Source organism: Rhinichthys klamathensis, unplaced genomic scaffold (genome assembly GCF_029890125.1).
Source record: "Rhinichthys klamathensis goyatoka isolate OS25496 unplaced genomic scaffold, OSU_Roscu_1.1 h1tg000346l_1, whole genome shotgun sequence".
Taxonomy (NCBI): Eukaryota; Metazoa; Chordata; class Actinopteri; order Cypriniformes; family Leuciscidae; genus Rhinichthys; species Rhinichthys klamathensis.
The window spans coordinates 97,501-110,000 of NW_026606858.1; the positions used below are offsets into that span (position 1 = coordinate 97,501).

The 12,500-nt window shown below is 41.3% G+C and overlaps 1 protein-coding gene across 1 annotated transcript in view; it reads left to right on the forward strand.

Moving 5' to 3' along the window:
- The window catches only part of ptprma (protein tyrosine phosphatase receptor type Ma), a gene marked incomplete at its 3' end in the record, with an annotated part of 259,378 nt that overhangs the window by 80,747 nt on the left and 166,131 nt on the right, over positions 1 to 12,500 (forward strand). The gene's annotated exons all lie outside the window — the stretch shown is intronic.

A 12,500-nucleotide genomic window follows, 5' to 3' on the forward strand; every position in this document is an offset into this window, starting at 1 on the left:
CACACACACACACACAGAGACACACACAGAGACACACACAGAGACACACACACACACACACACACAGAGACACACACAGAGACACACACACACACACACACACACACACACACACACACACACACACAGAGACACACACACACACACACACACACACACAGAGACACACACACACACACACACACAGAGACACACACAGAGACACACACACACACACAGAGACACACACACACACACACACACACACACAGAGACACACACAGAGACACACACACACACACACACACCACATGGATGATGGTTTTTGTCTTTCTGGCCGGTCATTCATTGGGATTTTGACATGTTTTTGAAGGAAATGTGAGTGGTGCTTACCTTGGTGAAACTCACCACTATGTATTTAAAAAACACTGGGTTAAAAACAACCCAAATGACTGGGTAAATATAGGACAGAACACATGTTGGGTTAATTTTACCCAGCAAATTGGGTTGTTTATTTAACCCAGCATAATGGGTTGGTTTATTTTTACTATAGAACTAGCTTTTTATTATTATGTTACTTCATACATTATATCATTATATCAAACTTTTTTGCTTGTATTGGTCTTTCTGGCCGGTCATTCATTGGGATTGTTGGACATTTTTTTGAAGGAAATGTGAGTGGTGCTTGCCACTATGTGGTTGTCACACTTTAAAAAACACTGTGAAAAACAACCCAATGACTGGGTAAATACAGGACATAACACATGTTGGGTTAATTTTACCCAGCAAATTGGGTTGTTTATTTAACCCAACATAATGGGTTGATTTATTTTTTACTATAGAACTAGCTTTTTATTATTATTTTACTTCATACATTATATCATTATACATACATTGGCAAACCTTGACACTATGTGGTTGTCACTCTAAAAAACACTGCGTTAAAAACAACCCAAGGGCTGGGGAAATATTAAAAACAAAATTGGCATATATTTGATCTTGTTTTAAGCACAAACTCAATTCATTTTGATACATTTTCCAGACTTAATATCTTCAGTCATTTTGCTTCTTCTCCAGTAAATGTCTCTTGATTTCTTGATATCTGGAAAACAAGACAGAAATAGGCCTTGAAAAAGGTTTCATTTTGGACCAGAAAGTCTTAAATTCATAGTCATGGCATTAAATGGTGCATACGATATTTTACTGTCTTGTTTTACAGCACAAATTTAAACATTCTTAAATCAAGATGCTTTTACTGGAGAAGAAGCAAAATGACTGAAGATATTAAGAAAAAACCGTATCAGAGTTTTTGCTTAAAACAAGAACAAATATCTGCAATGGAGTCAGAAAATAATCTTGTTTTCCTTTTTAATTAAGTTTAAGACTCCATTGGCAGATATTTGTTTCAAAGTAAATTTTTTATACATGTAATGATTGACTTGTATGGCATTTGATTGCTTGACTTCATTCTCAGTGCTTCGTGCGATGCTGCATTCATTCACCCATTGGATTAAAGCTTGTAATCTGGTTCTGGTTGGTTTGAGCTCTTTATTGAGGAATGTTTGAAAGAATAGAGAAGATGAATGTAAAGCAAAACCGGCGAAATGGTGGACGACCACTTTATTAGAGAGTAAAGAATGAAGAATCCCCAGTCCTCGGAGGACACGTTCCTCCACTCACCGGCCCGGTTATCGCTCACATTACGGTAAAAGGCTGTAAATGTGACCAGCGCTCGATATCAGCTGGATGACTCCATTGTGCCGGTAATGGAGGAAAGACAAAAGCTCTAGGAATGAATTTTTATATCAAAACACGCAAATCTATTTTAATTAAAGCATTTTTTCCTCTCGCAGTGGCATATTGGAAGTCATTAGAATGCTTTTCCCGTATCTCTCTCTCTCTTTAATGTTGCATTGATCGCGTATGATTTGATTTGAGATGAGGACTCTGAGCTGGCGTGGGACTGACAGCAGTGTGTGTGTGTGTGTGTGTGTGTGAGTGGGACTGACAGCTCCTCAGGAATCAGACTAATGGAGACGCTGCTTCCCTTTCGAAAGGGAACTCGCACTGCGCCGAAACGCATTAGGGAACGCCTCAGGCGTGACAGGTGTCTGAAACTGCTATCGAATCACGGCAATCCTATTGACCTGCGACAACGCCTATGATGTCATCATCGTGCGACCCGGAAGTATAAAAGGGGCGCCTTGCAAACATGACATTCATCTTTTCGTCTTCAGGGACTGTTCTGTTTGTAAACGCTGAAGGATTACGGTAAGAGAAATTTAAAAATGAAACGCACGGGGAAGGCTGATTGTTTTCAGAAGTGTGCTGACCCGTGCCCTAGATATTTGACGGCGGGTGACACACACGACCTGTTGGAGAGCACGCACCAGTGTTTTTCTTTGAGAACGCTCTCACTCTTCTCGAGTGAGGAGCGCTCAGCATCTGGACCTCGTGGTTCGGGTCCAGGCAGAGCACGGACTTGCAGCATGGGGTTCCCAGAAGGACCTTGGATCGCCTTGAGAGGGGTGTAAACCCAGACAAAAAAAATAATAATAATAATAAAGTTTTGGAGTGTAGACTGACGCTGGAGCTTCAGGTAGATCTTATGTCCAGCCCACGGGGCCGCCTGACGTTGTTTGGTCCTGAGTACATCGCTCCCCTGAGCTCTGTTTGGATTTTCATACAGGCTGAGCGGTTTTTTTGCAGCGCTCATATGAGACATCTCTGTCTCTCGAGCCCTCAGGTAGATCTATGCTTACAGGCTGGCCCGCACCAGGGCCCCCGTAGTAGCTGGCCTAGGCTATACTGGGATACTGGAGGCATTCTGCTAAAGCATTTCTGCCTCTGGCCCTTCACTATGTGAATGTGGGCTTTTTAAGCATCCCTATATGACAGCCTCCTCCCATGGTGGGAGTCGTTCGGCCAAGGCATGCCCCCTTCTCTGCATTCGGGGGCGAGAAAAGTAATGCAGGTTGGTGCAGAGGCATGAGTAGTAAAGACCTAGGGTTAGGCCTTCAATAAGGCCTAGTTTCTTACATAAGAAGACTCTCAGGAGGCCGGCTTTAACAGGGCGCTCCGAGACTGAGCTGGCCTTAGCAGGCTGCCCTGGGACTGACACCCGGATTCAGGGTTCATAGCAACCAGTTGTTTACCTTGCTAGACTGTGTTCTAGACTAAAAACACATCTCTTTGGCCTAGCATACACATAACACATTATAGACTTCCTTAATTCAAAATTAGGCTGCATAGTTTAGATCAGCCGGAACCGGGAACACGTCCCGTAAATCCTGATGTACTTGGTACATCATAAGAAGGATGGCGTCTACGCTAATATTAGTCTCTCTGTTTATCCCGAGGGACCCTCTATGGTGGACCTGCGCCTGGACCCATCCCAACTCATCCTGAAGTGCCGGCCTCATCAGCGCTGTGAAGGCCTCATCGACACTGATCCTCAACAACTCGTCTCCATACCGGCGTGATTTCTTCAACTTCCAACCAGATGGAAATGGATAAATACTCTAAATGTTCTGATCCAATCTGACTTGTAATGCTGCCCGAATCATACACTGTTCCTCCGTTGGCCAGAGGAGAACTGGCCTCCCGACTGAGTCTGGTTTCTCCCAAGGTTTTATTCTCCATTCTGTCCCTGATGGAGTTTTGGTTCCTTGCCACTGTTGCCTTGGCTTTTGGCTTGCTTAGTTGGGGACATTTAATATTCAACAATATTATTGATCTGCCTTACTTAAGGTGGACGTTGATGCAATTTTCTTCTAGAAACAAACTTTGTTGTATTATTATTTTCATGTTATCACCGTGAAGCTGCTTTGATACAATCTGTATTGTAAAAAGCGCTATATAAATAAAGGTGACTTGACTTGCTATCAGGTAGTAGACCTCACCAGGCCTCCCTGAAGGCGAATTCCCACATATGATGGTTATCAGGTAGTAAGCCTCACCAGGCCTCCCTGAAGGTGAAGTTTCCACATGTGGTGGTTGTCAGGTAGTAGGCCTCACCAGGCCTCCCTGTAAGTGGTTTCCCAGTGGTGCTGGGTTCGGGCAGCCAGTGGCCGCTTGCTATCAGTTCAGCTGGTCTGAAGGCGAGCTTGTGCCCTGGCTCGACTAAAGTATTCATTCTTTGCTACTGGTTCCCTCCTAGAACCTCTTTTTATCCTGCCTACAGCCTGGTTTGCCTAGGAAGTTGGCCAGGCTGATGTATCCAATGTAAGTGAAAACACCAGGTCAGGCCTTCCTGGTGGCATTTCGGGTGAGTATGTTCCCCTGAATAGTGATTGGCTGGGGCTCCTTCGGGTTCCCTATAGCCTGGGAAAACCCAGACAACTTCCGGCAAATTTAGATTTGCTCTGAAAGTTAGTCTGGCAAAGAGCTCATTCAAGGCCATTTCCAATCCGTCGAAATCGCGGCACCAATCAGAAGCGTTGGGGCGGGCTTTACACGATGACGACAGCGCTGGGATTTTGAAGAAGATTTTGTAGCCTACATTACAAAGATGGATGCCGCCGTCGAACATCACTCGTTCCAATCAGCTATCGCGTCTGTTTTAAGCCATTTGAACGTTTCATTTTAGTTAAAAACCGAGCAAAGAACAACACTCGGAGATGTGTCTCCGCCGCTCTGCATACGTCATCTCCTTCATCGCTCTGATTGGGTTTAGGTCTATCCGTGACGTCCGTTGGTGACGCCCCTCTGGAAATGATTTGTCTATGACGCTTTGCCAGACCATAACTCAGTTATAACTGAGAATGGTCTGGTTTTAACCAGGCTAGGTTCCCTAGCCACATTCCCTAGATGGGACCCCTTCTAATTTAAAGCTGTGGTTCCAGGCCCTTGAGCAGGTCCAGGTAAGCCTTTCGGTAAACAATGTTTACGGGGGTTTTCCTGTGAGGCTTATAGCTTGGGCTATGACCGTAGGGAATGCTGTCACTGACAGTCTAGTGTGACCTGAGGGTGGGTGGTTCACTGCCACTTGGCATGCACTCCCCTTAGCATGGTGGCATTGGTATATCATTCCCCAATGCGTTTCGACATAGTGCAAGTTCTCTTTCGAAAGGGAACATCTAGGTTACGACTGTAACCTCTGTTCTCTGAGAACAGGGAACGAGACACTGCGTCTCCTTGTCATGCCTCGGGGATGCCTGCCAAACAGTCCCTGAAGACGATAAGGTGAACGTCATGTTTGCAAGGCGCCCCTTTTATACTTCCGGGTCGCACGATGATGACATCATGGGCTGTCGCAGGTCAATAGGATTGGCGTGATTCGATAGCAGTTTCAGACACCTGTCACGCCTGAGGCGTTCCCCAATGCGTTTTGACGCAGTGTCTTGTTCCCTTATTCCCGTATTTGTCACTCATACATAAATGAAACATGGAATAGTTTATTATTAATTATTAGCATCTTTTTTTGTTTTATTTAAATTACATTCAAAATGCATGTATTCAAACTGTTAATTCAATAATTAGGAGTATTTAATGTTTCGGAAAGAAGTCTCTTCTGCTCACCAAGGCTGCGTTCATTTGATCAAAAATACAGTAAAATTGTGAAATATTATTGTAATGTAAATCAGCAGTTTTCTATGTGAATATATAGTAAAGTGTAATTTATTCCTGTGATCAAAGCTGAATTTTCAGCATCATTACTCCAGTCTTCAGTGTCACATGATCCTTCAGAAATCACTCTAATATGAGGATCTGATGCTCAATAATAGTTAATTAATAAAAAAGAAAACCGTGATTTTAAATTGTAATAATATTTATCTGTTTTTACAGTATTTTTGATCAAATAAATGCAGCTTTGGTGAGCAGAAGTGACAAAAAAATTGCAATTATTCCAAGCGTTTGACCAGAAACAACCAAATAATTTCTCTTCCATCAGAAATAAAAACAAACAAACTTATTTTTAGTCAAAATTATGCAAAATACAGCTTTATTCTTGGTATGAAGCATTAACTCTCACTGTTGGCAGGTGTGACTGAAGTCAGTTTTGAGTTTAGATTAGTTAGCGAGTCCATTTAGAGTCAGAATGAATGATACATGTTTATCCTGCACAGCTGCATCTGATGAAAGATTAACACTCCCTGCTGGATCCTGCCGATCACGGATCAAAGCATCAGGTCGCATTAGTGAGGCACACGTCAATCACTCATGAATCTCAAACATGCGTTCGGTATTGATTACGCTGGATCACATGATCTGATCATTAAGAGCCCAAGAAAACGAGATCACAGCAGCAGAATGTAAACATGCTTCCTGAAATCTCCTTCCACATGCACATCTGTGGAACTCCTTTTCCTTCTCCTCATACCTCTCCTCTCCTCCTTCCCCTCCTCCTTTTCCTCCTTCTCCTCCTTTTCCTCCTCCTAGTCCTCCTTTTCCTCCTTCCTCTCCTCCTCCTCTTTCTCCTCTTCCTCATTCTCCTCCTCCTTCTCCTCCTTACTCTCCTCCACTTTCATCTTCTCCTTTTTTCTTATTCTCCTCCTCCTCCTCCTTCCTCTCCTCCTCCCCTCGCCTTTTTCCTCCTTCCACTCCTCCTCCTTTTCCTTCTCCTCCTCCTTTTCCTCCTTCCCTCCTCCTCCTCTTTCTCCTCTTCCTCATTCTCCTACTCCTTCTCCTCCTTACTCTCCTCCACTTTCACATTCTCCTTTTTCTTATTCTCCTCCTCCTCCTTCCTCTCCTCCTCCCCCTCCTCCTTTTCCTCCTTCCACTCCTCCTCCTTTTCCTTCTCCTCCTCCTTTTCCTCATTCCCTCCTCCTCCTCTGTCTCCTCTTCCTCATTCTCCTCCTCCTTCTCCTCCTTACTCTCCTCCACTTTCATCTTCTCCTTTTTCTTATTCTCCTCCTCCTCCTTCCTCTCCTCCTCCCCCTCGCCTTTTTCCTCCTTCCACTCCTCCTCCTTTTCCTTCTCCTCCTCCTTTTCCTCCTTCCCTCCTCCTCCTCTTTCTCCTCTTCCTCATTCTCCTACTCCTTCTCCTCCTTACTCTCCTCCACTTTCACATTCTCCTTTTTCTTATTCTCCTCCTCCTCCTTCCTCTCCTCCTCCCCCTCCTCCTTTTCCTCCTTCCACTCCTCCTCCTTTTCCTTCTCCTCCTCCTTTTCCTCCTTCCCTCCTCCTCCTCTTTCTCCTCTTCCTCATTCTCCTCCTCATTCTCCTCCTTCTCCTCCTCCTTACTCTCCTCATCTTCCTCCTTTTCCTCCTTCCTCTCCTCCTCCTCTTTCTCCTCTTCCTTATTCTCCTCCTCAATTTCCTCCTCCTTACTCTACTCATCTTCCTCCTTCTCCTCCTTCCTCTCCTCCACTTTCATCTTCTCTGTTTTCTTATTCTCCTCCTTCCTCTCCTCCTCCCCTCCTCCTCCTTTTCCTCCTCCTTCCCCTCCTCCTTTTCCTCCTCCTTTTCTTCCTTCTCCTCCTCCTTCGCTCCTCCTTTTCCTCCTTCTCCTCCTCCCCTCCCCATTTTCCTCCTTCTTCTCCTCATCTTTTTCCTTCCCCTTCTTCTTATACACATCCTCATTCCCCTCCTCCTTTACCTCCTTCTCCTCCTCCTCTTTATTCACCTCCTTTTCCTCCTTTTCTTCCTCTTCTCCTTCTTATACATCTCCATTTTCTCCTTCTTCTTGTCCTCCTTCCCCTCCTCCTTTTCCTCCTTCTCCTCCTCTTTATACACCCTTTTCCCCTCCTTTTTCTTCCTGATTCCCCTCCTCCTCCTTCCCCTCCTCTTTTTCCTCCTTCTCCTCCTCTTTATACACCTCTTTTTCCAAGATTTTCCTCCTCCTTCCCCTCCTCCTTTTCCTCCTTCTTCTTCTCCTCCCCATCCCCCTTCCCCTCCTCCTTTTCCTCATCTCTAGTCCTCCTTTATCTCATCATTCTCCTCCTCCTTTTCCTCCTCCTTTTCCTTCTTCTCCTCCTCTTTTTCCTTCCTCTTCTCCTTCTTATACACCTCCTTTTTCTCCTCCTTGTTCTCCCTCCCCCTTTTCCTTTTCCTCCTCCTTCTCCTCCTCCTTCCCTTCCTCCTTTACCTCCTTCTCCTCCTCCTCTTTATTCACCTCCTTTTTCTCCTTTTTCTTCCTCTTCTCCTTCTTATACATCTCCCTTTTCTCCTTCTTCTTGTCCTCCTTCCCCTCCTCCTTCTCCTCCTCCTCTTTATACACATTTTTTTCCTTCTTTTTTCTTCCTCTTTTTTCTTCCTCTTTCCCCTCCTCCTCCTCCCCCCCTTATTTTCCTCCTTCTCCTCCTTTTTATACACCTCTTTTTCCACATTTTTCTTCCTCCTTCCCATCCTCCTCGTTTTCCACCTCATTTTTTCTCCTCCTCCTTTCCCCTCCCCTTTCTCCTCTTCCTCTTCTCCTCCTCCTTCCTCTCCTCCTCTTTCTCCTCTTCCTCATTATCCTCCTCCTTCCCCTCTTTTTCCTCCTCCTTTGTCTCCTCCTCTTTTTTTTCCTCATATTTATTTTTCTCCTCCTCATTCCCCTCCTCCTTTTCCTCCTTCTCCTCCTCGTTCCCTCCTCCTCTTCCTTCTTCTCCTCCTCTTTCTCCTGCCTTTCTTCCTTCTTTTTATTCTTCTCCTCCCTTTTCTTCCCCTGCTCCATCTATCCTCCTCCTTGTTCTTCTCCTCCTCCTCCTCCTTGTTCTTCTCCTTCAGGTTATTTCCCTCCTTCTGTAAATCTCGGTGACATGCTGCACTTTAGCTAGTTTGAGATGGAACATTGTATAGAGCATTTAAAGCAAAATACATTTTCCTGGCCAGTGCTTGAAACAAAAGAAGAAATGCACTAAATAAATGATGAATTATGCATCTTAATTACTGTAAAATCCCACTCGCAGCCTCTTCAGGGTTCATGTCTCTGGATGTGGAGGATTTATATGAGACTCGGCCTCCATGTGTCTGTCTCACAGCAGAGGATTGTGGGAGAAGTTAAAGAACCCTCTCATTAATTAGTTTCTCTCCTCAATACTGAATCAATCATAACTCAGAATATGATGATTCTCCTGCCTGTAGATGTGTGTATGAGTCTTTAGAGGAACTAGTTAACGCCGGTCAGAGGAGAGCGCCTGCAGACGTGGACGAGACCAAAGACTCGAGCTCGAGCTTCATTCACAGCGCGCTTGAGGACCACATTCAAATGCAGGGAATTATAACTGTAATTTAATTTATGCGCTTTTTCTTTTGCATATTTTTAGTTTGTCAGGATATACTTCAAATGTTGGCTTACTTGCAAATAATGATGTTCCTCCTCAGTGTTTCGGTCTCGTTTTCCAGCAAAACATCTAAACATTCTTAAATCAAGAGACATTTACTGGAGAAGAAGCAAAATGACTGAAGATATTAAGTCGTGTTTTTTGAAACATGCATTAAACTTACTTGAGTTTGTGCTTAAAAAAACAAAACAAATATCTGCTAATGGTGTCAAAAAAATAATCTTAATTTAAAGGTAATTTAAACATTGTTTTTATGACCCCATTGGCAGATATTTGTGCTTGTTTTAAGCATGAAACATGAAATAAATAAATAAAACATTCCTTTGAATAAATTAATTTAAGAAACAAAATAAATACATCTACAGTACAGTACAGTAAAATACTGAGTAGAAAAATTAAATAATGTAACAAAATAGAAATTAAATATTTTCCAAATACTATATTAAGCATATTTATAATATTAATTTTGTTTTATACATGAAAATACAGTATATAGCTGAATTTTGAATTTTGTGACGATGGTCTTTCGCATGAAAATGTATATTTAACACATTTCTTCAGACATCATCATCATCATCATCTGAGACTATGATGTGTGTTTCCCTAACGTCACATGACTCTGCTCCATTTACAAACATAATTTGATTGCATTTCTGCGGATCCATTTGGAGACGCTTTCACACGGCCTATTAAGAAATCCAGAATATTCGTCTCTCAAGATCAAAAGCGTCGAAATTCGTACTTTTTTTCCTAATGAAGCCTCGTCTGGAATGGTATTTGTTTTTACAGGCTCATTAGCTGAATTAAGTGTTCTGCATACAGTAACGCTGCGCTTCATCCCCCCTGCGGATGCAAAACATCCCTCCTGTTGTTCAGAGACACGTTTATTCTGTCATAGAGACTGAAGGACGGCAGGAATTAAATCAGAACTTCAATCACATCAGCCAAAGATGACGTCCCGCGGGAAACAGCCGCTTCCACGATGCCACAACACCACGCTAATTGCGTTTGCCGCATTTGCAACTTTATGCGAATGTTTGTGATGTCAGAGGGAAAGTCAAGCGGGACAGAGAAGACGCCGTTATATGATTATAGGGCAGCGCTCAAGCTAACAGTGTCCTTAGCTGACGATACAACACTGTTCAGTCTGATGAATACAACAAGCTATTTAGCTATTTATGCTAAAATTAATTTCCTTATCGGTGGTGAAAATCCAGCGTTTAGTGTTGTTTATGTGTGTATGTGGTGTTTAATACGCTTTAATACACACCATGTGTAAGTTCATAAGTCGACAGCATTGCTGAGTATTTCCTCCTTAAAACTGCAGTGAACCAAAGACAGTCTCAAAAACACGGTTTGAAATCGCTGGTGTTTCTGACGTCACAAACGACCTTGTAACCAATCAGATCAACGTGTGATCGTCAACCAGTGGATCTCTGAGCTGAGGGAGTGAGTGGAGGTGGGGCTCATTTGCATATTCATAGAGCCACGCATACTAAATGAGGCGAGGGTGTCGAGTTACAGTCATTAAGAAACATTTCTCAAGTTTAAATCTGTCATTTTGGTGATCATAGATGAGTTTTAAGGGATAAAATGATGGATTACAGGTTCACCCAAAAATGAAAATTAGCCATCGATGACATCGTAGGTGTTATATACTTTCTTCTTTCAGCCGAACACAATCAGAGTTATATTAGATAATATCCTGGCTCTCTCCAGCTTTATAATGGGAGTGAATGGAGACTGAGATTTTGAAGCCCAAAAAAGTGCATCCATCATCATAAAAGTAATCCATACGGCTCCAGCGGCCTGATGAAAGAGAAGCAATGCGTTTTTGTAAGAAAAATATTATCCATATTTATAACTTTATAAATTGAAATTTGTTTATGGAACAGATCAAATATATAATTTATCATTTTGACTCATAAAAATTATTTAAAGGCTGAAATGTGAGCTTTATCATATTATAAAACTTTTTTGTCCAAATTTTTTTGTCAAAAAAACAAGTTTTTTTTAAATTAAATTAAAAACATGGCCATCATTTTTAATGTTTTTATTTTAATGCGTATGCAAACAAGAAGTGCATAGAGCTGCTAATTTTATTTGTTGTCAAGAATTTTACATCAAAAACATAATTTAGAAGGAATATGCTACTTTCTATCCGGTTTCTGAGCGTCTCACTCAGTTTCGAGAGGCGTGTCTCATTCAAGAGTTGGAAGTAAACGCCCACTGCTATGATTGGCTAACAGTTTTGCATATTAAATGAATTTCATTGTCACCGGAATTACACGTATGGAATTGTTTGAAAGTCGTTGAAAAACATCTTGTTACAATGAGAAACATTTATGCGTATTACAGGCTAAAGAGGTGATGATGTAGAAGTGGGCGTCGACCTTCTTCTGCAGAGGCGGTCTTTCGCTGCTCTATGACATCATAATGTGACAGAATCCAAAACGAGTCGTTTTCTGAGCTCGGTTCCAATAAAAGCTGTTTGTGGACTGAGTTCTGAAACTTATGATATTTTTAAAATAACCTCTGATATGTCAAAAGATCAAGGAAAATTTGATTTCTCAATACACGACCCCTTTTATATCATTGAGATTAGTATTATATTATTATTTTATCAATATTATTTTAATTAAATTTTTAGTAATTTTGTTATTTTTCTCATTTTATGAGGTTTTTTTTTGTTTGTTTATATTGCTTTTTAGGTTTCATTTAGTTTTATTTCAGTTTCAGTTTTTATTTATTTCCAGGTAATAATTTTAGTGTTCAACTTCAACTTATTTCAGTTTATCACCACAGCAACATTTATTTAAAAAAATTTTTTTTAAAGCTAATATTTATATTTAATTTTGCCTGCACTATGACGTCATAATGTGACAAAATCCAAAATGAGTCGTTTTCTAAACTCGGTTTCAGTAAAAGCTTATGAAACTTATGATATAGCACAATAACCTCTGATATGTCAAAAGATCAACGAAATTTTGATTTCTCAATACACGACCCCTTTAATATCATTGAGCTCAGTATTATTTTAGTTTTATTAGTATTATTTTAGATTAGAATTTCAATTACTTTTTTTTGTAATTTTGTTATGTGCTTTTGTCATTTTATTCATTTATATATATATATATATATATATATATATTGCTTTTTAGGTTTAATTTAGTTTTATTTCAGTTTCAGTTTTGGTTTTTATTTATTTCCAGGTAATAATTTTAGTGTTCAACTTCAATTTATTTCAGTTTATCACCACAGCAACATTTCTTTAAATTTTTTTTTTTTTAAAGCTAATATTTATATTTAATT